Here is a 25,697-nt window from a genome sequence, read left to right on the forward strand (position 1 = left end):
CGGACCGAACGTAGTGCCACTTGTACATTCGGTTCGCCGTGGGCAGGACGGACCACCTATAACGCGACACGACCTCCTGGATGCTGCACGGCAGCCAACTGGGCGTCAACAACACCCACGGAAAACCGGGGTTTTCGACTTCGCAGCCCGTGTTTAGAAGTAGCTCTTGAGTGAGCACCGTGTTACACACCTCCAGGATGGGGGTGTCCAGTTTAGCGCGGCTGTACGCTTGCAAATTCCTACTACATGCCTGTAGAGGGGCGTCGGGTTCATTTCCTTCGGTCCCGCGGGTTGCGTCGGCAGGAACAAACTACCTTGCACCCCCAAGAAATACATTGCCAGTTTCCTGGCGGGGTGTTCCTCCTGAAGTTGCAGGACCTTGAGGGTCGTCTTCAAAGCATACATGTCCGCGAGGTCGACCACCGAAGGGATGTCCCATCCGCCCTTCTCGCGAGGCAATCCCAACTGCTCGTATTTAACGAGGGCCGTTTTGGCATTCCAGAAAAACTTAATTATTTGGAACTTGCCTTTACGCGCAATTTGGCTCGGTATGACTACCGAGTTTGCCAAAAACCGCAGGCGCTAAGTATAAACGCCCATGAGTAGATATCGACATACGTAGTACGAAAAGTTAAATTCAAGTGCCCTGGTTATTTCCTGTTTTATTGTTTCCACATCCTCCATCCAACTCTGGTTGAACACGCCAGTGGCCCTGTAATTTGTTCCTAGGATAGTTACATTGTCTACCACGGAGATTCTGTGTAGACACATTACCGGGGATACACATGGAGACCCAAAGACTTGCATTCATGCAAATAAAGTTTCGCTCCGCAGAGCTCTGCATAGGTTGAGAAAGCTTTAAGGACGGTGGCGAGGCTGTCCTCGTCCCTGTGATATATCGTGATGTCGTCTGCATAGGCAGCTACTTCAAGTGAGCCACTACCTGTATTCTGCAACCCAAGGACACTCGCGTGTCTTTCTACCTGAACAAGGAAAGGTTCAACTGTCAGCGCAAACGACAGGAGGGAAAGGGGACAGCCCTGTCGCACGCCTCGCGTTACCGGTAAAAAAAGCTACCGTTTCACTATTCATCGTTAAGTCACTATTAATGTCATCATACAGTTCCATGATTAGGTACACGAACTGTCTAGTAAAACCAAATGCCAACAGAGTGGCAAAAATGTATTTATGTTCTACCCTATCGAATGCTTATGCCTGGTCTAGGGATGTAAGCCATCCCTTCGCTTGCCGCTGCCTCGTGTAGTCTATTATATCTCTATTCAACATGTTCAGGGTTTGGACAAGTAGGCAGAACACAAGCTGGTACATATGAAAACACTTTGTTCAGTGAGTTTTCGTCTACAACACCAGTTTCACCCTGATCGAGGCGATCAAGACGTCGGCCGTCGGTTACCTGCTCGACTGTGAAGCGCGTCGGCTTTCATAAACGCCTTATCGAATCTTCCAGCGCTATCAACTGGTCCCAGCGTTAGATCGAAGACAAACCCTTTAGTGCGCAATTTGAGGGGGCGAAGCTCCTCATGGTCGAGGCTTGTGCCCCCATCGCCGCATCCAGCCGCTATATTCGGAGCGCTCGCAAGAGGTGCAGCTGTGTTCTCGCTTCTCGTTTGAACGCAGATCACTAGGTGGCGCTCTGCAGTGCTCGTTACATGAAGGTAAAGAGCTTAGAATACAGGAGGTCACGCTAGAGATAACGGATAAATACAAATAGCTGGGCGTATGGATAAACAATGGGGCCGAGTACCTAAGGAAACACGAAATATACGTGTCGACTAAAGGTAACAGGAATGCAGCGGTAATGAAAAACAGGGCACTGTGGAATTACAATAGGTATGATGTTGTGAGAGGAATATGGAAAGGGGTCATGGTTCCTGGGCTGACGTTCGGCAATGCAGTCTTGTGCATGAGATCAGAAGTTCAAGCAAGATTGGAAATTAAGCAACGTGGAATACGGGTAGCTCACGGGAATACACCAAATCAGGGAGTACAAGGTGATATGGGATGGACATCATTTGAGGGCAGGGAAGCTAGCGGCAAGATAAAATTTGAGAAGCGATTGAGAGAAATGGGGGAGGAGCGTTGGGCAAGGAAGGTATTCAGCTACTTGTACATGAAGAATATCGATACAAAATGGCGGAAGCGAACCAGAAAATTGACTAGTACATACTTGGAAAACAGCAGGGGGCAAACCAAAAAAAAATTATCGGTTAAGAAGAAGGTTAGGGAAGCTGAGACCGATATGTGGGGAATTGGCATGATTAAGAAGTCCGCACTAGAGATCTATCGAACTTTTAAGCAGGAAATAGCCAAGGAAAGGATCTATGATAATACTCGGGGTAGTTCACTACTGTTTGAGGCCAGGACAGGATTATTGCGAACTAAGACATATCGAGCCAAATACAAAGGAGTAGACATGGCATGCAGTACATGCGGAGAGGAGGAGGAAACTGCCGAACACTTGATTATGTTCTGACAAAGGCTTCACCTTATAGTTCAGGATCACGGCGCAGAGCTTTTCAAAGCACTGGGGTTTACATACAGGGACTGCAAAATAAACTTTAAGCGGGTAGAATTAACTAGAAGGAGGTTATCTGATTGGTGGCTAAAGTCACGGCACGAGTGAAAATTAAACTATTCACTGCAAAGTACCAGTCCTATACTTCACTATTTAAAGGGGAAAAAAATAAATTTAGTTAGTGGTTCACTAAGTATTACGGCTAGGTGGCGTTAGCCGCTGCCCGATCTAAAGCGTACTACCACATCAATCAATCAATCCATCCATCCAATCCGGCGCGTGCTATAGTTGGATAGGGTATCACTAGAGGGCCAGAACTACGAACGGCGCTCGCTCTCTGCGCGCTTTCTCTTTCTTCCGACAGTGGTCAGTCAGTGCGCTTCGTTCATCACATGAATTTAACTTTCTGCATTGTCAATAAGGCTTGACTTAATTAACCCCAATCTACTGCATGTGACCATAGCCGACCACTTCGCTAAAGGCACAGCGATGTTCGATTGGTCGTGCGGCGTTCGAGAACCAACGTCAAAAGTATTACTCTACTCTTTTTGAAATTAATGCAACAATAAAGGTTATTGCACACGCATCAGGAGCCTATGATTTTATTCTTTAACGAATCATGACTGCCTGCAGAATTATGAAGTATTTAAATGCATAAAAAGTACAATTACTCCCTGAAACGCATACAAGACAACACATTACTTCATTTTCTTTTTCGAAATGTTACACTGCGTGCCTTGGAATCGCGTTATCTCAGTTTGACACATTCGTCAAAAAACTCACAAGCATTTCCCCGAGGGTGAACATGGTTAAGTGCGAATGCACGGGGTGATGCTATAAGGGGTATTTATTAATTCGCACTATTATATTTATTAATCACACTATGGTGCCTTTATAGTGTAATGGTTCCTGGGAATCGCAATTTGATCACACGGGGGAGTTTACGTTAACTCACTGGCGAATGTCAACGGATTTTAACTTTACTCCCCCTCATAGCATCACCCCGTGCATTCGCACTTAACCATGTTCACCCTCAGGGAAATGCTTGGGAGTTTTATTACTGATGATGATGATTAAAGTGTAATTGTAAGATGAACAAAGTGAACATCGCGCTCGTGCCTCGCGAGCGCGAAGTTTGGCATCCTCTGCACGCTTCGCCCGCTTGCACTCGGCCTCGCGAGCACGCAGTTCGGCATCTGCTGCACGCTTCGCCCGCTTACGTTCGGTCTCACGAGCCCTTCGCAGCGCCGCTTTGTCTTCCAACGTCGGCGAAACCACCGCGATACCGTCACCTCCAACGACGGGTGCAGTGCTGGCATTCGGTTGTACTGCATTCGTTGTTCATGGTAGCGTTGCCTCCGGGACATCCATCGCACGACCCGCTCTCGACGGGAGACTGAGAGAGAAGGCGGGCGCGCGAGAGAGAGGGGTGCGCGCGCAGCTGCAGCAAGCGAGGAGAGCGGAGGAGCGAGCGAAGGGGGAGGGGGATGGGCGCAGCGGCGTTAAAGATATAAGGCGCGTTACTGACACCGATATCAGCGTCGCGTCCGTGGCTTATTCGGTAGAGCGTCGCGCTGCGGCCTGCCAAGTCCTCTTTCTTTTAAAGATAGAGAGAAGACTGCGGACGCCGCCGACGGCGGTGGATGGTTTGGGGTCGCTTATAAAGTGTATTCACACTTAAAACGAATCGTTATGCGCGCCCCCTGAAAGGGATAAACTCAGTTGCTCAAGGCCTGCGTGTCTTGACAGAACAGTATGAAGCAATTTGTAGCATTTAGGCCCTGCCTTTGGTGAGCTGTGATAATTTGTGTGTGTGTGTGTGCGTGTGTGTGTGTGTGTGTGTGTTTGTGTTTGTTTGTGTTTGTTTGTGTGTGTGTGTTGAAAGATGATCACATAAAAACATAAAGGATTAATTATTGCACATAAGTTCTGTGGGATCCTTCAAGGTGCACGGGAGGGTTAGAAAATATAAGTTGACCACCACCCGTTAAGCCTCACAAATGTGCACAAAACTCCGTATGAATTTTTATAGGAAGAAAACCAATCAATCAATCAACTTTTTCAGCCGACTGTTCATGGAATGCACACGTTGATTCAGTTGTTGCGAAGGCCGCTAAGTCACTAAATTTTATACAGCGCAGCCTGACACAGGCGCCGGCATGTTTGAAATCAACGGCGTATTCAGCATACATTCGCCCTATGCTTGAATACGCCTGTGCCGTGTGGGACCCCTGGCAAAGTACTTTAAGAGACAAACTTGAAAAAATACAAAATAGAGCTGCAAGGTTTGTTCTAAGCCGGTACTCAAGAAATGACAGTTGCACCAATATGAAACATGAACTAGAGTGGGAATTACTATCATCGCGTCGAAAGAAACTGCGGCTAAAGCTCCTGTACCAAATATTTCATGGTAAAACCGGCATTCGAAAAGAAAAGTACCTTCACAGTCCTCATTATATCTCTTCGCGAAATGATCATTGTTTCAAGATTTTAGAGTACCGTACCAGATCTAATTTGTATGCTAATTCGTTTTTTGTTCGTTCCATTAGAGAATGGAATCACTTATCAAATGAACAAGTGTGCTTGCTGTATTAATGAAGATGTGTTTTTCTCGACATTGTAACCCCCCTGCTACAGCGCCTTCGGGCTAAGCGGGGTAATCATTCAATAAAGAATAAAAAAAAAGCTTCCTCATTGCCGATACATTCGTCCTGCTCCGGGGCTCGAACTCGGGACCAACGATTTTCCGGGGCCACCACCCCGGAGAGGCGTTCGTCCCAGGTCTAATTTCCAGCCCAAGTAGAGTGTTTCGGCAACAAGAAAGCTTTCTTTCCCATAGAAATTCATACAGAGTTTTGTACGCATTCGTGCTCCGAAACAGGTGGAGGCGAATTTCCTGAATTTCACTTTCCCAGCAAACGAATAAACTTATGGGGCAATATTTAGCTATCATTTTTTGTCCTGGACACTTACATTCACGAAAAAAGTTCATGTTGAATATATACTTATGACTTCATCCACTACGTCCTTTCGAAAGTAGTTTGAGCGGCCCCTTTCACATCAAATCGTTTACAGCATCCGGTATACTTGAACCGCTCCTCAGGGTAGAAGCTGGGCGCTGTAGTTCAGCAGCAGTTAAGATGCTATATAAAATTTCTGACTTATGTTAAGCGAGTGACGAAACTTTTCAGCAAAGTACATCGCGACGTTTTTTAACGCAGCTCAATTGTGGATGCTGGGTCGAGTTTGTGCGACGTACTCGAATTTAAAAAAAAAAAGCGCAAAATGCATATTGCCAGTAAGAGCGCGTTTACACTAGAGCGACGTAACACTTACAGAATCCTGACGAAGTCACAAAGCAGACGCAGACCATTGACCAACGAGTCGAACAACGATGACGCCTCAAAAGACAGCATGTCCTCGTAGTGTAACATGATGAGAAACCGAAAACACCAGCAAAACGTATCGGCAGACCGATTGCCGGCGTGTCTTCGCGAGATATGCTGCTGTGCGTAATTTTCCTTATGTCTTAGCTTCAAACGACCACGAAGGGGGAAATGATGAAAGAGATAACAATGCCCCCTCCGAGGCTTCCACGTCGTTTGAATAAGCATCCTGCGCACCCCACGGAAGTCTTTTCTTCGGTTCCCTTTTGTGTATTGCAGCCCCGTCCCTTTAAGCCGTGAGTTATGGCGGGGGCTTCGCTGCGTAGCCGGTGAGAGACAGTGGCAGAGCAGGGAGCATGGCTCCAAATGAGGTGCAGGTGTGCAATTTTAGTCGGTGTCGCTGTGTGACTACGGAATGGGCCGACGAAAGATTGTGAGCACGACAAGGCGGGGACGGAGACTTCCAGAGACCATCGGGTGACTGTTTATGCAGTTGCAATGTAAATATGACGACGACAAGGCAAAAGACACTCCCAAAGACGGTATCCCAAAGCCCTTGTGTCCGAGACATACACTTATCTGAAATAAAGAGCTGATTGATTGATTGATTGATCTCGATTGATTGGTTGATTTATTGAAGCCCCGATTCATTAGGTTGAACAGATGGCTAACGCCAGTGTGGTTCTAGAAATAAGTTCCCACGCATTGAAATGACTTATGTTTCAATAATATATTTCTGTTGTGTTCTCAAGTTCACGTTCGATAGTTAAAGCGCGAGAACAAAACGACGACACAGAGACAAGAAGGACACGAAAGACACTGTCTCTGTGTCGTCGTTTTGTTCTCGCTCTATAACTATCGTCATGCCATACCAACTAGCCCAAGCTGCCACACTTCACGTTCGGATTCGGCATGGTCCAGCTTGTGAGGAACGCGGCTGCGTGTTACCGTGGTAGTGGGGCCGCAAAGTGGCAGGCGCATGCAAAAACTCTGACGTGGATGGTGGTACTCACAGTGTTCGCTAAATGGACGCACGGACGGACGCATAGACGGACAGACAGACAGATGGACGGACAGATAGATGGAATCGTAAAGCGGGTATGTGCCACAGGGTATACCTACGCATGATGTTGCTCTCGTGTGACACTAATTCATGCTGTCACAAGGAGGCTGTTTATCTCTTCGCGCCAGCTTCTTCAAACCTTCGTCAAATATTATGGTATCAGAAAGGCGATCTCTGCCCGGCATGACCTTCTTTGTCGGCTAACCCTTTTCGCCTCATTTTTAAAGTTCCTACTCTAATGAAATGCTTTTGTTAAACCTGCAAGGAATATGCATACATAGATGATACTTACTTCTCTGACCATTGCGTCGCTGAGAATGGCGATGTCCAGAAAGTCGAGGACCGCCGAAATGGTGTACGTAATAGAAAGCACGTGCTCCACCGTCCAGAACTCTTCGACGAAATTCAGGTAGATGCCGCTGCAGGAAGCCCAGAGGACCATGGCGCCAGAGACCACTATAGCATGCTGCCAGGTCTCGTTCAGACTTCGCTTGATGTACGAAATCGCGCCGAGGTTCAACCTGACGTTTTCGACCAATCGTGCTCGCCTTTCCGGGCCGACGTAGTCGTTGCCGCCGCTTCGCACGATGAACCTGAGAACCTCGTGCTGGTGCTCAATGTACAGCCGTATCACTTCGCAGCAGGGCCTGATGACCAGGAAGGGAGCCGCATCGAGCACGTAAAACACGAAGTTACCGGCGATGCAAGTGAGCTTCAAGGTAGCGCCCAGCACTGGGCCGCAAGCCAGTTTGTCTACGAATTCGAGCGAAAGGTAGCTATTAGTGCATACGTTCGCAACAAATGCTGCCAACAGCAGGAAACGGATCAAATAACACGCATTTGTCGCCTTGAGACCATTCTTGGGTGCAACGAACCGGACTCGCTGCTCGTACTTGTGCGATATGTAAAAGAATTTCTGCAAGCTTCTCGCTTTGAAGAGCATGAGTGTTGCGTTCAGTGCCATCTTGCAAGTATCGAAAGCGCAAATGAGTACATACAGGTTCGTTGTGAAAATTAGGTCGTGCACCAACACAGTGATCCAAAGCTCGTAAATATAGGTGAGCTCGTTGATTGCGCACAGAAACATGCAAGCGGCGGAATAAATTACGTAGAACTTGTTCCAGGAAAGGACCTCCTCTTCGGACTTCGAAGTCCTAGAACTGCGCAGGGTCAGAAGGCCGAAATATTTGCAAATCCTTCCGTACCCCTTGAAGTGGCGCCTCATGAAGGACGACATAACGATGGCTTTGACAATTTTTAAAACGAGCGTCCTTTTTTTTTTTGCAGAGAAGTTGAGTGTGCAGTCGATGACCGTATAGCAAACCACAGCTTAATGACGTCACACCAGTACTCTGCCAAAGAAAAAAGAATGAAAATCCGAACAACTCCTGACGTAATATGCTGCTTTTTTAGCACGATGCCATACTAAATGTGAGGTCTACTGAAAGTACTAAATGTTTACTGATGAGCTAGTCTGTGAGCTATAATAATAACGAAGCAGAGCGCAAAAAGTTGTGCACGCACTGATAGATGGAGGACGCACACAAAAACCCACTGAGTCAACTGTAAGGTAGTTCTTTCGTAAAATAAAGGACGGTGTACAAATACATTTGCGTGAAATCATTTTCATTTTGCGTTCATGGAGCTTGTATACTTTTTAGGTATACTTGTTACCTAAGGCTTCTTCAGAAACGAAAGGCATCTTAAATAAATGACTGTACCAGATAAGTTATTCAGTAAAGGGAATTTCACTTCTGATGACTTATCTGTATTGGCTTTTTCTGTTGGAGCTCACAAGTGTTTAAACAACCATTATAGTTTGATCCATATACATGCTTAGTTGTTTTTCAGCGTGCCACGTACATCGGCAATGCCACGTACTTCGGGTCCTACCTAAAGTTGTACACCTATATAAGCTGCGTCGCACGACGCGTTAAACAAATATAGTTAATTTTTCTACCACGTTGCAAATTGTGAGTTAAAATAACTTGCCAATTGTTAGCCGGATCGGGTCGCCACTTACCTGAGCACTGACTCACGACTCTGCAAGTGCTACTTATACGCGCTTATTTCATATTTGGCAGTTTACAACACACCATCAACGATGCTCTTTCGAAAGTTTTCAACGGCACCAAACTGCCGCCCGATGTTCTCGTGCATGTCAGTCGTCCTTGACTCGGTTGCGTTACCATGGATACCATACTTCTAACCTCTTACGAGTGCCTTTTGAGTTAGCACAAGTGTTTCCCTCCCTTGGCTGCGCAGGCCAGACCGCAGGTCTTTCGCTGAGAGTATAGGATCTTTAACTCGCAAGAATCCCATCGATTTGAGTTGTCGCTATGGGTTTCGCGGAATGCGTTTTCTCGGCGCTCAATACGTGATGGGGACTGCACATTTTATTGCCGCAGGAGAAGCCTTTTTTTGTGTGTGTGTGAAACAGCTTTATTGCGTGCGATACCTGAGCGCGCGTCCACGTTCGACAGTTTGAACACCTACTTACTCGTTAATGACGTCTAACACGCGATGCAGTATTTGACTGGGGCTCTCCATTATCGCTTCTAATTGTTCAGCCGATGGAGCTACATGTGCGTAAACACACGGGTCGTACCGTCAGGTTTGGCATTAGTGAGGCGTTCGCCATGTCTGCAAAAAAGATCGGCGCGTAGATCAGATGCGATAATGAAAGAAAAGCGGTTGCTCCACCACGCGTTTGTCGGGTAAACGTTCGTTTCATGCGCCGGTCGTAAGTCTCCATAATATGATGTCGCTGTATACAGGACGGGTCTGTAAAGAAAAAAACAAAAGAACACCTATACATAACGTGATCTTTTCAGACCGCTGGCATGATTGCTCAGTTTTGTTTCCCGCTAAACCTAGACCAAAACGTTTGTGCTTTTACCCTCATCCCACCCAAGCCTAGCTCGACACAAGCAAAACATTTGTCAAATCGGTGTATTTTTGATGATGCATGCGGTTTACCCGTTTTCCCAAACGTTATGCGAGCCTACCTCAGCGTTTGTCAAATCGTACGGTCATGAACGAGCGCTCAATCAAGCGCACGTCCCCGATTTCAAACGGTGGTGTGAAATCCCGGCGCAAGTTTGTCGCGACTGAGAGCGCACAGTGAAAAAAAAAATAGTGGCAGTTTCCCAGCAAGGATGAATCAATGAATGCGATAGCAAGAAATTGTCATCCTATACGAAGTGAGGCTGGCAGGTAACTCCTCAGGATTCAATCTCACGCAACTCTACAAAACGCTCTTTTAAGAGAGCACGACCGCTCCAAGGACGCTCTTTGCACATTCTCCTCGCGTTGAAAGCGCAGCGCGTATACAAGAGTATGCGAGCCGCCCGCCGCCGAGATAGCTAGATAACGATCGCGCCAGCGTTACCACGCTCGTAAAATCAAAGGTCGCAGTTGTGGCTCCAGGGACCCGTTCCCTCCGATCCCGTCTTTTCACGCTCGATAAAGACGGGCAAGGGGTTTCCTGTCTGCTTGAGCATTCGACCGCCGGTTTACCAGCCGCTGGAATCTTATCGCATGTGCCTGAGAGCGACGGATATCGGCCGGTTCGTTTGATTTCCGCTTCAGTCGTGCCCGCTCGCGTGCTATCACCAGCGTGTAGAAAGTACGATGCGCTGGGGTTCTCGGGGATCTTATCGATTTCGACTTTCTACGTGACGTGACATGACAGCGACAGCAACGACAGAAAGCCGTGGAGACGGTACGTGTAATTGCTATCGCAATAAAAGAAGCATCAAAATAATCGAGTGTGTCTCCTCTCCCCCTCAAAACGACAGCTGTGACGCTAACGAGAGCTGGTGCAGTGTCGAGTAGCGCCACGGTAAGCGGTAATTGATGAAGGCAAAACGGAATGCAAAGCTCAGCACAGCATACCAGTTATGACCAACAAAACATGTTGTATACACCGTGCGCACGCGTTGTCACTCATTTACACTCGCATGTGGACGGGTTATAAAGCTCCCCAGTTCTTTGCTCACTCGTCATGTTTCACTGCGGGGAGATGCGTGGATTACTTTTTTTCTTACCTATTTGATTGATTCGAGAAGCAAAAAAAAACTGGACTCCTGTTTATCGAACCATGTCACGACCTCCTTTTCCTTACATAAGAGGTCGTGCGGACTAGCCCACTGGTCCCACGCCCTATCTTGAGGAGTCTTTAATTCCACGCAACTGAAGTGTCGCACTGCTGTAGCACCATTATTAAGCATTCGTGCACCCATCGGAATAAACCAATCGGGTAGCCGGTCGACTCTCGGTACCGAATCCGGCACCTCCCGCAAGGGAAAGTGATGCCCGGCCACTTTGCGACCACCTTGGTGGAAATAATAATGAAAAACGTTGTGTCAGTCTAATCAAAGTGTGACGGCCCCTCGAAAAAATTTGGGTGTTTAGAGGTTGTTTGCAGTGGTGTAGCCAGAGGGTGTCACACCGGGCCAACGCCGACTAAATTTCAAGGCCGAAAGGCCTTGAAATTTAGTGACGTCAGAGGTTGGAGGCCCAGTTGCCCAACTGAGCATGCTCAGTAAGACTTTTTTTCCACATCTCTTATTCAGCCCAATCAAGCCGCAGCAGCTGCGAGAGCGGGAGCGTTGGTTCTCCTAAAACGTGAACGAAACGCAGGGTTTCCGCCGCGTTCGCGGCGTAACTAGGCCTCCACCCTCTGACGTCACTGCGGGAGCCTTTCGGCCTTGAAATTTAGTCGGTGTTGACCGGGCACGTGCCCTCACCCTCCCCCCAAATATTTTTTTATCATTGCATAGAGAGCGCAAAATGGTCATTTCAAGTGGGCGCCCCTTGCCAAATCAAGGTGGTGCACCCCCATCCCTCGAAAAACATTTCTGGCTACGTGCCTAGTTGTACGCTTTCCTTTTTTTTTTTGCAAACTGAGACCGACAGCGGGAAACACACTTTACTCTTCCAGCACTGCACCAGCAAAGATAATTTCTTCTAGGTGGTCTGAGCATCCATTCTTGACCCGTAAGTGAAATTAAATGCTTCATTTTCATGTCTGAGCCCTCGTACGCACAGCGCAACTTTCAGTTGAATCGTTACCAAAAAGATGGAGTTACGGGATTACTTTTCAAGAAGTAAAAAAAGTTTTCAAAAAATTTTTATAGTCAGCTAAAAATTGCTCTCATCTCTCTGCAAATAAGGGCCACAAGCTCAAAAAGCACTCGTCAAAGCCTTTGGCTGTTTCGAGCATGGCGCGCTCAGTCATTACTGGGGCTGCAGCGAGAGGCCGCAACTTGCCCATGCGTACGTGCGCGATTGCACTGAAAAGCCATGTATTGGAATAAAAACGAAAAGAAAAAGTGCTCATAGTCACTGGCGTGCGTGACGTATTTTCTTTCCCCGTGCCATCCCTCCCTGCTCAGCTTTCAGCGCTTTCGTCAGCTCTAGAAGAGAGAATACAGTGGCAGCATGCGACAAATTTTTTCAACTCCGCTCGTACTGGACGGATTCTAAAAGTAATTTTCCGTCTTGCATTGCTCAATTCTCGTTTTGGAATATCTTGCTGGAAAAACATTCTCGGTTACTAAGGGTATTGATATTGTCACGGAGTCGTGACGCGGCCGAAGACAGGAGACTTCGTGTTGGGATTTAACTGTTTATTTGGGCGAACCTGTGCCCGGTAAACGGAAAGTCCAATTACAGCAGCAGTCTTGCACAGATAGCAGTCTCGGACTGATAGCGGCGAACGCAGCGTCGGCCTTCGATCAACAACTGACAAGCGGCGAAGCGCGTGGGCATTTATACTCTTGCCGTCGAATGTTCTAGCGTTATCGCTGCCGGAAGCGTAGGTTCCAGAACAATCTGTACCGTTCGCACAGTGGGCGTGATCTTATCGAAATGATCTACTACAGTCGGGAGCCTTCTCGAAAACTGCAGGCGCGGTTTGCGCTGAGAATCGTGTGGTGTTTTGGGACGATAACAAAAACTTGGGAAATGAAACGTGGCATTGCCCCCCTCTGAAAAAGGCATCGTCCCGATGCTTTAACTAAAGGTGAAGGTACAACAATAATGCAAGAAAGTACAATGAATAAATTACGATACAACAATAATACAAAAAACACTGTTCCAGTTTGTTAACGCGCATGAAACGGCTTGAGGCGCGCGACATGGACAACTTCAGGTCGCGATCGGCGTCGTTGAGAGTTCGTGATGCCGTCAGGGACAACCTCGTAATCAAGTGGGCCGAGACGTCGAACCACCCTGTACGGTCCGAAGTACCGTCGCAGAAGCTTTTCACTTAGTCCACGTCGGCGTATCGGCGTCTACACCCAAACACGTTCACCGGGCTGGTATTCAACGAAGCGTCGTCGAAGATTGTAACGGTGGCTGTCGGTCGTCTGTTGATTCTTGATACGGAGACGCGCAAGTTGTCGGGCTTCTTCGGCGCGTTGAAGGTACTCGCTCACATCGAGGTTTTCATCGTCGGTGACGTTAGGTAACATGGCATCGAGCGTTGTTGCCGGGCTCCTTCCGTAGACCAATTTGTATGGAGATATCTGCGTCGTCTCCTGCACCGCCGTGTTGTATGCGAAGGTCACATACGGAAGAATGGCGTCCCACATCTTGTGTTCGACATCGACGTACATTGACAGCATGTCGGCAATCGTCTTGTTAAGCCGCTCGGTGAGGCCGTTGGTCTGTGGGTGGTACGCTGTCGTCCGGCGGTGGTTTGTTTGGCTGTATGCCAAGATCGCTTGAGTTAAGTCAACAGTGAATGCCGTTCCTCTGTCGGTGATAAGGACCTCCGGGGCGCCGTGACGTAGGACGATATTTTCGACGAAGAACTTAGCTACCTCGGATGCACTGCCTTTTGGCAGGGCTTTTGTCTCGGCGTAGCGGGTGAGGTAGTCGGTAGCTACCACGATCCACTTGTTTCCGAAAGCCGACGTCGGGAACGGCCCCAGTAGGTCCATACCAATCTGCTGGAAAGGTCGGCAAGGTGGATCAATTGGCTGCAGAAGTCCCGCTGGCCTTGTCGGCGGTGTCTTGCGTCGCTGACAGTCCCGGCATGTCCTCACATAACGAGTGACATCGGTGGTAAGACGTGGCCAGCAGTACCTTTCTTGTATCCTCGCCAGCGTGCGAGAAACACCGAGGTGCCCTGCCGTCGGATCGTCGTGCAGGGCCTGCAGGAATTCTGGTCGCAGAGCTGAAGGCACCACAAGGAGGTACTTAGCTCGAAGCGGTGAAAAGTTTTTCTTTTGTAGAAGACCGTTTCGTAGAAAGAACGACGCAAGTGCGGGCTTGAATACCTTCGGGACTTCGGCGGTCCTGCCTTCGAGGTATTCTATTAGGGCCTTAAGTTCCGGGTCGGCCCGCTGTCGTTCAGCGAAGTCGTCGGTAGTTATCGTTCCCAAGAAGTAGTCGTCATTCGGGTCGTCGGGTAGCGGTTGGTCGACAGGCGCACGAGAGAGACAGTCGGCGTCGGAGTGTTTTTTTGCCGGACTTGTAAATGACAGTAATGTCATATTCTTGAAGTCTCAGGCTCCATCGTGCGAGGCGACCTGAAGGGTCCTTCAAAGTGGCTAGCTAACACAAGGCGTGGTGGTCGCTCACAACTTTGAAGGGCCTGCCGTAGAGGTAGGGGCGAAATTTCGACGTAGCCCAGATGATGGCGAGGCACTCCTTTTCTGTTGTGGAATAATTTGCTTCTGTTTTGGATAGCGATCGGCTAGCGTAAATAATAACCCTTTCAAGTCGGTCAGCCCTCTGCACAAGAACGGCGCCAAGACCTACGCTGCTTGCGTCAGTATGTATTTCTGTCTTGGCGAATTCGTCGAAATGGGCAAGTAACGGAGGCGTCTAAAGGCGATGTTTGAGCTTCTGGAAAGCGTGTTCCTGTGGCGTTTCTCACTTGAACTCCACGTCGGCCTTGTTAAGGTTACTGAGAGGATCGGCGATGCGGGCGAAGTTTTTCACGAACCGCCTATAATAGGCGCACAGGCCCAGAAATCGGCGCACGGCCTTCTTGTCAGTGGGCGGCGGGAAGTTGGCAATGGCGGCTGTTTTCCGTGGATCGGGACGAACTCCAGAGTTGCTGATAACGTGCCCCAAAAACAAGAGCTCCTCATACACAAATCTGCACTTTTCTGGCTTCAGTGTGAGTCCGGACGTCTTTATGGCTTGAAGTACAGCTTCAAGGAGCCGAAGATGCTCGTCGAAAGTCGAGGAAAACACGACGACGTCGTCCAAGTACACAAGGCAAGTCTGCCACTTCAATCCTGCCAGTACTGTATCCATAACGCGTTGAAAGGTTGCAGGCGCTGAGCAAAGGCCGAAGGGCATCACCTTAAACTCGAAGAGGCCATCCGGTGTTATAAACGCCGTCTTCTCTCGGTCTCTTTCGTCGACTTCGATTTGCCAATAGCCATTCTTGAGGTCCATCGACGAAAAGTACTCGGCGTTATGGAGCCGATCAAGTGCGTCGTCTATTCGTGGGAGAGGATACACGTCCTTTCTTGTGATTTTGTTCAGGCGGCGATAATCGACGCAGAAACGTAGGGTCCCATCTTTTTTCTTCACTAATACCACGGGGGATGCCCATGGACTCTTGGACGGCTGGATAATGTCATCCCGCAGCATTTCATCAACTTGTCTCTTCATGGCCTCACGTTCTCGCGTCGAAACCCTGTACGGAATGACGGGGTGGTCTGGCCTTTTCTTCGGTTATGATGCGATGTTTCGTGATTGGGGTCTGCCGAATTTTCGATGACGACGAAAAGCAATCTTCGTATTTCAGGAGCAGGGCCTTGAGCTGTTCTTGCTTATCGTTCGGAAGTCTGGGATTGACATCGAAAGCTATGGGAGGGGCTTGGTTCCTCTGAGCAGGTTCCGCAGAATCGGCGAGGGCGAAAGCACTGGTGGCTTCGACAATTTCTTCGATGTATGCGACCGTTGTTCCTTTGTTCACATGTTTGTACTCATTTCTGAAATTCGTAAGCATAACCGTTGCTTTGCCTCCCCGCAGCTCTGCTATTCCTCTTGCGACGCAAATATTTCGGGTGACCAACAGATGCTGACTCCCTTCAACGACGCCTTCCAAGTCAGGTGATTTAGGAGCGCCGACTGAAATAATGACGCTTGAGCGAGGCGGAATGGTGACTTGTTCTTCCAGCACATTCAAGGCATGGTGTCCTGACGACGTGCGCGGCGGTAGTGCTTCTTCTGTGGATAGCGTTATCGACTTTGTTTTTAGGTTGATGACAGCACCATGGAGGCATAAGAAGTCCATGCCAAGGATGACATCTCTCGAGCAACGCTGTAGGACTACGAAGTCTGTAGGATAAATACGGCCGTTATAATGGTGACTCTCGCTGTGCAGATTCCTGCAGGCGTTACGAGATGACCTCCGGCTGTGCGGATTTCAGGGCCTTTCCAAGCTGTCCTAACTTTCTTTAACTTCGCGGCGAACGACCCGCTGATGACAGAATAGTCGGCTCCAGTATCGACGAGAGCGGTCACACTGTGGCCGTCGATAAGAACGTCGAGGTCGCTAGTTCGCCGTCTCGCATTACAGTTAGGGCGCGGCGTCGGGTCACGGCTGCGTCGGCTTGTTCCGCTGCTTCCATGTTGCGTCGTCAGGCCACCTTCGGTAAGTGAGCTTTCGCCGTCAGGGCTTTGCCTGGTTGGCGTTGTGTTCGGAAAGCTACGTCGCGGCGTCGTCGTCGTCGGAGGATCTTCGGTAGTTCGTCGCACAGAAACCGCACCTCCATCGGTTGCTGCCCTTAGTTTCCCGGATACGGGCTAGGATACCGGCCCCGCGTTGGGCCAGAGTACTGCCGGGGGTGCGGTGACATGCGGCGGCTGGGCGACGGCGAACGGGAAGGACTTCGTGGTGTCCATTGAGTTCCTGCCAGGTAGTCGGCGATGTCACGTGGCCGATCTCCTGGCTGCGGACGCGGTGCATTGACGGCGAAGCCACGCAGTCCCATCTGTCGGTACTGGCAACGGCGGTATGTGTGCCCGGCCTCGCCGCAGTGGTAGCAGAGCGGGCGGTTGTCAGGTGCACGCCAAACGTCCGTTTTCCTGGGCGCACTGCGCTCGCCCGCTGGGGAACGGTAGGACGTCGGTGGGGGTGGTGGCGGCGGTGGCGTCTGGCGACGGAAGTGCGACGGGGCGGCGTTTTGGCGTGGACGGGGAGGAGCGTTGTGGCGCACTGCAGCGGCGTAGCTCATAGTTTCTGGCTCGGGCAGCGGTGTTTGGGGAATTCGAAGCGATTGCCGGACTTCTTCTCGCACAATGTCGGCGATCGCATCCACTTGAGGCTGCGCCGAAGGCAACAGTTTGCGCAGCTCTTCCCGCACGATCGCTCGGATCGTTTCACGCAGGTCTTCGGAGTCACTGGCTTGAGCAGCAGCGCATTATGGAGTCAGGCGACGATTATATTGTCTGGTACGCATGTCCAGGGTTTTTTCGATGGTGGTCGCCTCGGATACAAATTCTTGGACGGTGTTCGGTGGATTCCTCATTAGTCCCGCGAAGAGCTCCTGTTTGACCCCTCGCATGAGGAAACGAACTTTCTTCTCCTCAGGCATGTCTGAGTCAGCGTGGCGGAATAGGCGGGTCATCTCCTCTGTGAAAATTCCAACCTTTTCATTTGGTAGCTGAACCCAGGTCTCTAGTAGAGCAGCGGTTCTCTCTTTGCGAGCGACGCTCGTGAACGTTTGCAGAAATGCGCCGCAGAAGACATCCCACGTTCGGAGCGTGGACTCCCGATTCTCTAGCCAGGTCCTTGCGGTGTCTTCCAGGTAGAAGTACACACGACGGAGCTTTTCTTCGTGGTCCCAGTGGTTGAGGGCGGCCACACGGTCGTATGTTTCTAGCCAGGTTTCCGGGTCTTCAAACGATGACCCATGGAATGTTGATGGTTCCCTGGGTTGATGAATGACGATCGCGGGCTGGGTCGCTCCGGTTGTCATTGTCGCTGCTGTCGAGGTCATGGTCTTGGTCTTCCGCGCCTTGTCTTGTAGAAGGCCGTACTCTGGTGGGAGACCTTGCTGTCGGCGGCTTGTTCGCTGCTCTTGGTTGGCGTCGGTGTCTTCTCCGCGACGTGGGCTGGGTTCACGGCTTGACGGGGGCTTCCGGTACATGAACAAAGCAGCACCTCCACCAGATGTCACGGAGTCGTGACGTGGCCGAAGACAGGAGACTTCGTGTTGGGATTTAACTGTTTATTTGGGCGAACCTGTGCCCGGTAAACGGAAAGTCCAATTACAGCAGCAGTCTTGCACAGATAGCAGTCTCGGACTGATAGCGGCGAACGCAGCGTCGGCCTTCGATCAACAACTGACAAGTGGCGAAGCGCGTCGGCATTTATACTCTTGCCCTCGAATGTTGTAGCGTTATCGCTGCCGGTAGCGTAGGTTCCAGAACAATCTGTACCGTTCGCACAGTGGGCGTGATCTTATCGAAATGATCTACTACAGTCGGGAGCCTTCTCGAAATCTGCAGGCGCGGTTCGCGCTGAGAATCGTGTGGTGTTTTGGGACGATAACAAAAACTTGGGAAATGGAACGTGGCAATATTGACAGATATGTGGAATTCAACGTCCCGAAACCACCATACGATTATGAGAGACACCGCAGAGGAGGGCTCCGGAAATTTCGACCACCTAGGGTTCTTTAACGTGCACCCAAATCTGAGCACACGCGCCTACAGCATTTCCCCCTCCATCGGAAATGCAGCCACCGCAGCCGGGATTCGATACCGCGACCTGCGTGTCAGCAGCCGAGTACCTTAACCAGTACCACCACGGCGGGGCGGTTACTAAGGGTATAGACATGCAAATATGTGTAGAGACAAAGAGGAAAATAGAATTGTTATATCTGCTTAATTAGATCACTGAAGGTAAGCCTTCAGCGAAAATTTCTTCTCTAAAAGGGATGCTGAAGGGAAAAACAATTTTCCGTATTGAATTGCTCAATTACTGTTATGGTATCTCTTGCTGGAAAACCACCCACTGTTATTAATGGTATACACATGCAAATATGTGTACAGACAAAGAGGAATATAGAATTGCTATACCTTTTTAGACCAATGAAGGTGGTCTACATAGATATCACAAACCAAAAGTTGCTATGACAAGACGAGTGTCACATGGCCCAAGGGGTCTATCAACATGCAAGGTGTTCAGATTTAGTGCCTACTTTCCAACCATAGGTTCTGTCTAGCAAGCGCCAATGTGTGCATGCGGTTACCAAACTACTTAATACAATATCTACTTTTTACATCTGTTGAGCCTAGGCTTGTGCGAATAGTGAATTTTAAGTCCGAAGCGAATAGTGAGATTGGTCGAATAATTTCGAATCGAATTCATGCAGTATATATGACATATATAGAAAAATGGGCATACTTATCAATTAACCTGCACAATAATCAAGAAGCATAAAATAAGGCTCCTACGCAAATTCTTTTTTTTCATTCAAAGAAAGGTAAAACAACTGTCAGTAGTACCAGAATTCCACTTTTGGTAGATGTAAGTGATAACCTGTCAAATATGTAACATATCAAAATTTTTTGTGTACTTATATGGAGCATATAAACCGACATAACAAGCTTTAATATATATGATGAATCGGTTTGTGGGCGATATGTTCATTTAAAGGAGCCCTGCAAAACTTTTTCAAGAAGCCTTGGATTCACTAAAGAATCTTATTGCCTCACGAATTCACCACCGTAATCTTTTATAGAATCCGTCAAGTACGAGCGAAGTTGCGAAAATTCGCGTGCTGCAACTGTATTCTTTCATCTAGTGCTGACGAAAGCGCTGAAAGCTAAGCAGGAAGGGATGACACGGGTAAAGAAAATACGTCACGCACGCCGCGTGACCTGGAGCACTTTTAGGGGCGAAGCTCCTCAGGGTGTGGGTCTGTCCATCCCCCGTTGGTGTATGTAGCCACCGGTGGCACATACCCGTTCTGGAGCGGGTATGTGCCACAGGGGATGCGAGATGGCGGTACTTGGAGTGTTCACTATATGGACGCACGGACAGACGCATGGGCGGGTGGGCAGACAGACTAGCAGACGGACGGACGCGCGGAGCGGATATGTGCTACAGGGCATGCGAGATGGCGGTACTCGAGTGTTCACTGTATGGACTCACGGACGGACGCGCGGACGGATAGACGCAAAAACGGACAGACGCATAGATGGACGCAGGGATGGTCGCGCGGACGGGCGGAAGCAAGAACGAATGGACGGACGGAAGCACGGATGGGCTGACGGACGCTTCGCCCCACTCGTCATTCACTCCGTGGATATGCTGCGATTTTTTTCTTCAAATACGCGGCTTTTCAGTGCGATCGCGCACGTACACATGGACAAGTCGCGGCCTCCCGCTGCGACCCCAGTAATGACCCAGTGCGCAATGCCCAAATCAAGCAATGGCTGATTGAATGACTGTGACGAGGGATTTTTGAGCCTGTGGCGTCATTTGCAGACAGGAGAGAGCAATTTTTAGCTGACTTCGAGGATTTGTTGTGAATTTCAGGCCGCGCGCTGTGCCAAAATGTTAGGCTCGCGCGATCGGTAGCCTCGACTACCGATCGGCAGTTACCATGCACAAGAAGTGTTGCACGGCCCCCTTTTGGTACTCGGCTGCTGACCCGCAGGTCGCGGGTTCGTATCCCGGCTGCGGCGGCTGCATTTCCTATGTTGTAGGCGCGTGTGCTCAGATTTGGGCACACGTTAATGAACCCCAGGTGGTCGAAATTTCCGGAGTCCTCCACTACGGCGTCTCTCATAATCATATGGTGGTTTTGGGACGTTAAACCCCCCATATCAATCAAATCAATCAATTGCAGGGCCCCATTGAAATTGAAGTAGAACTACGCGGCAGAACGGATTTTTCTTGGATAGGTGCTTTCACGGCTTGTCACCTCTACACCTCAGTGAAACCACTTTTACAGGAGGTTACGTGCAAAATAATATACACTTATTTGTTCATTACGAATACTTCGAAAGTTTCAATACTTCAAATTCGAATCAAAGCAGATTCGAATACTCTACTACTATTCGTTCAAATATTCGCAGCATTTGAATATTCGCACAAACCTAGTTGAGACTATGAAGCATAATATCTGTCTAGTGGAGGTGTACATCACTCTATTGATCACATCTGCAGCATTTGATTCACCTTGTAAAACACTTTATTGCCCTCATAAAAAAATTTAATGCCTTCTTTGGGACGTATTGCATTTCCTATTTGGACCCACCCCTCCTGTTATGGGAAACGTGTTTTTATAGGAGTAACATAAATTTCTATTGTAATTTTCCTTCAGGTTTGCCTTCACTCTGTCCATGTGGAATTCAAGCAGATGACTTCACGTCACAATTGTCTGTAGACACAAGTTGCACTGGAAAGGCTTGAGGCTATGACAACTCCAAAAAGTTGAAGCCTTATTCAGGTACTGAAACTTTCGCGAACAAAGTCCATTGGCACAATACTCTTCCCGACTGTGGCAGGCCCTTCCGTATCTTCTACCGTGCAAGCAGAGTTCGCTGCTAATCTGTGTCTACCTTGAGCTTCTATTACGCCATCATCATCTGCTTCTTCATCCTTTCAACTGCTGGTCCTCGGTAAACTTCTAGAAGCTAGAGGCATCGCTGAAAAGAGGTCAAAAGACAAAATAACCTTCACTGTTCCGGTGTCGGGAGACTGGCATGAGAGAATATAAAGTATACGAGGAAGTGTAATACAATATTTTTGGTGTTTTGCATATTGAAACTATACAAATACGAGGCACGCTGTAGTAGATAGCTCAGGAAATTTCGCATACCTCAGGTGCATGTAAATTTATTTAAGTACACTCAAACCTCGGTATAAAGAGCGTGGATATAACAAATATCGGTTATAACAAAGTGAATGAAAAATAGTCTTGCAACAGCTGTAGTGTTAAAATTATACCTTTATAACAAATTTTCGGATGTAACGAAGTTATTTTCGTGTAAGATGCAAGTTTGTTATAATGAGGTTCGAAGTATATAGGCCTCTGCCATTTTCGCCAGTAGAAAATATGCGACCGCTGTGGCTCAGATCGAAGCTGTAACTTTCGGGTAAGCAGCTGTGAACCCTGAGGACGCACGCCAAGGTAGTGGGCAAACTGGGAACGTTGAAAACACACGAACCCTGGCGAAAGCTTCCAATTCTGCAAGCCTAGTATGTCCTGGTGAAGACGAATTAAACTGCACAATCATCGTGAGAGTTGTGCGTGCTCACCACATCATGACGCCCCAGCTTAAAAGAGCACATAAGCGCTTTCCTTCGACTCAATCACATAACGAACACCACCTTATCAAAAAACATAAATCTAGGATTACCAAGATTGTAATAGCAACTGTGCACTGCTGTAACGTTGTTGTGGCTCATCACCGAGGTACTAATGCATGAAATAATTACACAGTGAGGCATAGTTAGTCCCAAAACACAACCTCCGGTTGTGGTGCGTCGTCACTAAGGCACAATCTGCTGATGTTGAAGGCTTCCAGCTCTTCCATAATTTTCCCTTCACATTCAACAGCCATTATAGACACCTGTGGCTAACCTAAAATCAACAGAAGTCATGATCATATGGGAAACTACTCACTGCATGAAGGCAAAGCTGCAGGTGCCCCCCCTTACCTAATCTCAATATGTACATCGTCAATATACAGTTCCCTTGCACCACAGGATAGTCGCCTGCGCCTGCAAAACCTTTTTGATGTCACCGAGCGTTGCTTAAGTAAACTAAGCTTTATCTAAATGATCGCCTCTGTCGATATTGATGGCTAGTGATGTGGATGGCTGGGCAATCCCACAACGTGTCTAATGGCCTCCTCTCCTTTTTTCGTATCGTTGGGACCCACGGTTGATAAGGTAGTGAGGTGTTAGACCAAATAATCTTTTGTGATTGGGAGAAAAAAAAATGGCAGCATATCCACGGAGTGAATGATGGAGAGTGGGGCGAAGCATTCGTCCGTCCATGCGTCCGTCTGTGTGACCGTCCATGCGTCTGTTTGTGCGCCCGTCCCTGCGTTCTTTCATGCATCCGCCCCTGCGTCCGTTCATGCGTCCATCCATGCATGTTTGTGTGTCCGTTCGTTCATCTATTCAACACTCCAAGTCCCACCATCTCGCATCTTTTTATCATATATTCCCCATATAGAAGCACCGCCATCCAGCGGACATTCCAAGGACTAAACGAGAGGTGGCACACGCACACTTTCTTACGGCCTGCGCTTTGGGTCCACTTCCCACCTTTAACCACCTCGAGTTCATGGTATATTCTAGTTCACTGTTTTCATGGCACTGCGACCAAACGCTCGCTAAACCTTTCGAAAACCAAGGCGGTTACGCCCAGCGAGTATAACGTAGCAACCTTTCCCTGTCAGATAGGGCTCAATTTACATGCCAATGGCTGCTAATGAGAAATGAGAGACAGGAGAATTCGGCTTTTACTTTCTTACGGCTTGCGCTTCGTATCTACTTCTCATTTTTAACCACCTTGAGTTCATTCATGGTATATACAAGTTCATTGTATTCATGGCACTGCGGCTCAACGCTCGCTAAACCTTTCTAAAGCTAAGGAGGTTACACCCAGCGAGTATAATGTAGCATCCCTTTCTTGTCCGATAGTGCTCAATGTGCATGCCAATGGCTGCTAATGGGGATCGCAGCGTGCGCGTTGACTAAAAGCCGAATGCTCATGTCTCTCATTCCCCATCAGCAGCCATTGGCATGTACATTGAGCACTATTTTTTATTGTTAAACAACGCACAGAAGAAATCTCTCACTGGCACCACCTTGGAGGTCAAGTGTTATACCTATTTCGGGTATGTGCCACTGGTGGTTACATACGAGGGACGCCCAAGCCACGCCATAAGGAGCTTCGCCCCTAATAAGCCCGTAGACTTAAGGTTTGCGTGAACCATGCTTCTGTGTTAATGTGTAAATACTCTTCAATGTACGGGGGGAGGGGTTTTTTAAAGTTTTCAGGCCACTATCCCATCTATTCCTGTGGGAGCGTGGCCTTGTAGTGTGCCCCACTCCACCCTGTACATAAAAACATTCATTAACATTTTGAGACAGTCAGGTTTCCAAGACTTCACAGCGGTGCTCATAGCCACAACTTCAAAAACTCCTATGTGAAGCAAATGTTGAGTTTTATGTTCCATGAGAAAGTGACTTAATGACTGTCTAGTGATAAAATATTGTATATTGTTTATATGAAATGGTTCTACTGTGGGCAAGAAATTTTGGCATACTTTTTCTTTTCTGGCTTACTAAGACTCCACTTCTGGCAAGACTTGGTTTGTGGGGGACCCTCAGTGCTAGTCCTTTGTGTACGTTCGTTCGTCTTGTCTATTTTGAAAAACTGTCTTTAGCTTTTGCAGCTGGTTTGTGGAATCTCACAAGTGCATTATTCAGATATAGGAAATGGCTTAACGTGTGTTTTCTAGACAAATAAGTTGCCAACATTCTTGGTGGTCATTGTGGGTAGATTTGCCCCCTAACATTTCCTTAATAGACTGCAGCAGAAGCTTTCTCGTGGAGAATTTTTTTTCAGACAGTGCATAGGCATTGCCTGGAAGTTCATCACTTAGCCCTTATATGGCAACACAAGCCTTCGTTAGCTAATAATATTAATAAAAATATTAATTCTTGGTGTTTCACATCCCGAATCTATGACATGGTGAGGGATGCTGTGGCGGAATTTCCAACACTTTAACCAACACAACCCAGCACTTAGCCATTGTTTGTGCAATATTAGCCATCATTATCTATCACTATGCAAGATCAGCCAACTCCAGTGAGAATTCCTCCACATTAAAATCATTCAGCTACTGTGTGTACAGTTTTCATCATCTACCAATTGTATCCACCCAAAGTGTGTGATACGATAACTTGCCAACCCAATTGTATGCTATGTTTACGTGGTGTGGACGGTGTACTGTCCTGCTTTCTTTTTGCAACAACTGTGTGATTTGCTTACCACAGCAACACTAGTGGCTGACTTCCTTTCTGAACAGACCGTCCTTGCTGCCCCTTTCACACAATGATAAACACAAACGCATGCTTTTCTCTGGCACATGGATGCGACTGCTAGATGCACAGTGGTGTCTTACGTACGATTAGCGATGGAGGTTACGGCGATCAAGAAGCATCGTCACTTTCTTTGAGACCTTTAAACTGCGTTCAGCTTGAGACCTTGGGAGAATATAACTTGGCCTCAGAGATGCCTTTGCACCATGTGGTCTTGTGAGCAACCTCTTTTCGAATGAAGCACTGTGTAAACGCATTGATCCCTTTCAAGACTTTTGTGGGTCCTTTGCACCATGTGGTCTTGTCAGCAACCTCTTTTCGAATGCGGCACTGTGTAAACGCATTGATCCCTTTCAAGACTTTTGTGTGTCCTGTAGCCACTGATCTTTGTCCTCTACAATCCAAAGGAAACTGCTTCGTAACCTACAAACAAAGAGAGGTAAGATGTCACAACAAACTGGCAGCACATTACAAATGAATCTCAATGCACAATAATAACTGTGGGGGCCTAAGGCTTAACGTTACAAAGCCACGATATGGTTGTGAAAGATGCCGTACCCAGGCAGAAACGAGCCTTGTCCCTCACCCTTATAGGGCCACTCACCAGGCCCCATACCAAATTTTAGTTACAGTGGAAGTTGTTGGTCGTCCGATGAG

At 48.3% G+C, this 25,697-nt stretch overlaps 2 protein-coding genes across 3 annotated transcripts in view; one reads left to right on the top strand and one right to left on the bottom strand.

Annotated features, from left to right (window-relative positions):
• LOC119164514 (uncharacterized) overlaps positions 1-25,697 on the bottom strand; it is a 232,378-nt gene that overhangs the window by 121,322 nt on the left and 85,359 nt on the right. The window contains exon 6 of one of the 2 annotated variants that reach the window (XM_075871965.1): positions 25,293-25,463. The exons of the other annotated variant lie outside the window; for it this stretch is intronic. The gene's annotated coding sequence lies outside the window, so the exon portion shown is untranslated. Of the gene's footprint in view, positions 1-25,292; positions 25,464-25,697 lie in introns of those variants that run through there. 2 annotated transcript variants of the gene reach the window in all.
• Positions 1-25,697, top strand: part of LOC119165450 (uncharacterized) — a 181,706-nt gene that overhangs the window by 9,502 nt on the left and 146,507 nt on the right. The window lies entirely within an intron of this gene.

This window comes from Rhipicephalus microplus, chromosome 8, assembly GCF_043290135.1.
Source record: "Rhipicephalus microplus isolate Deutch F79 chromosome 8, USDA_Rmic, whole genome shotgun sequence".
Lineage (NCBI taxonomy): Eukaryota > Metazoa > Arthropoda > Arachnida > Ixodida > Ixodidae > Rhipicephalus > Rhipicephalus microplus.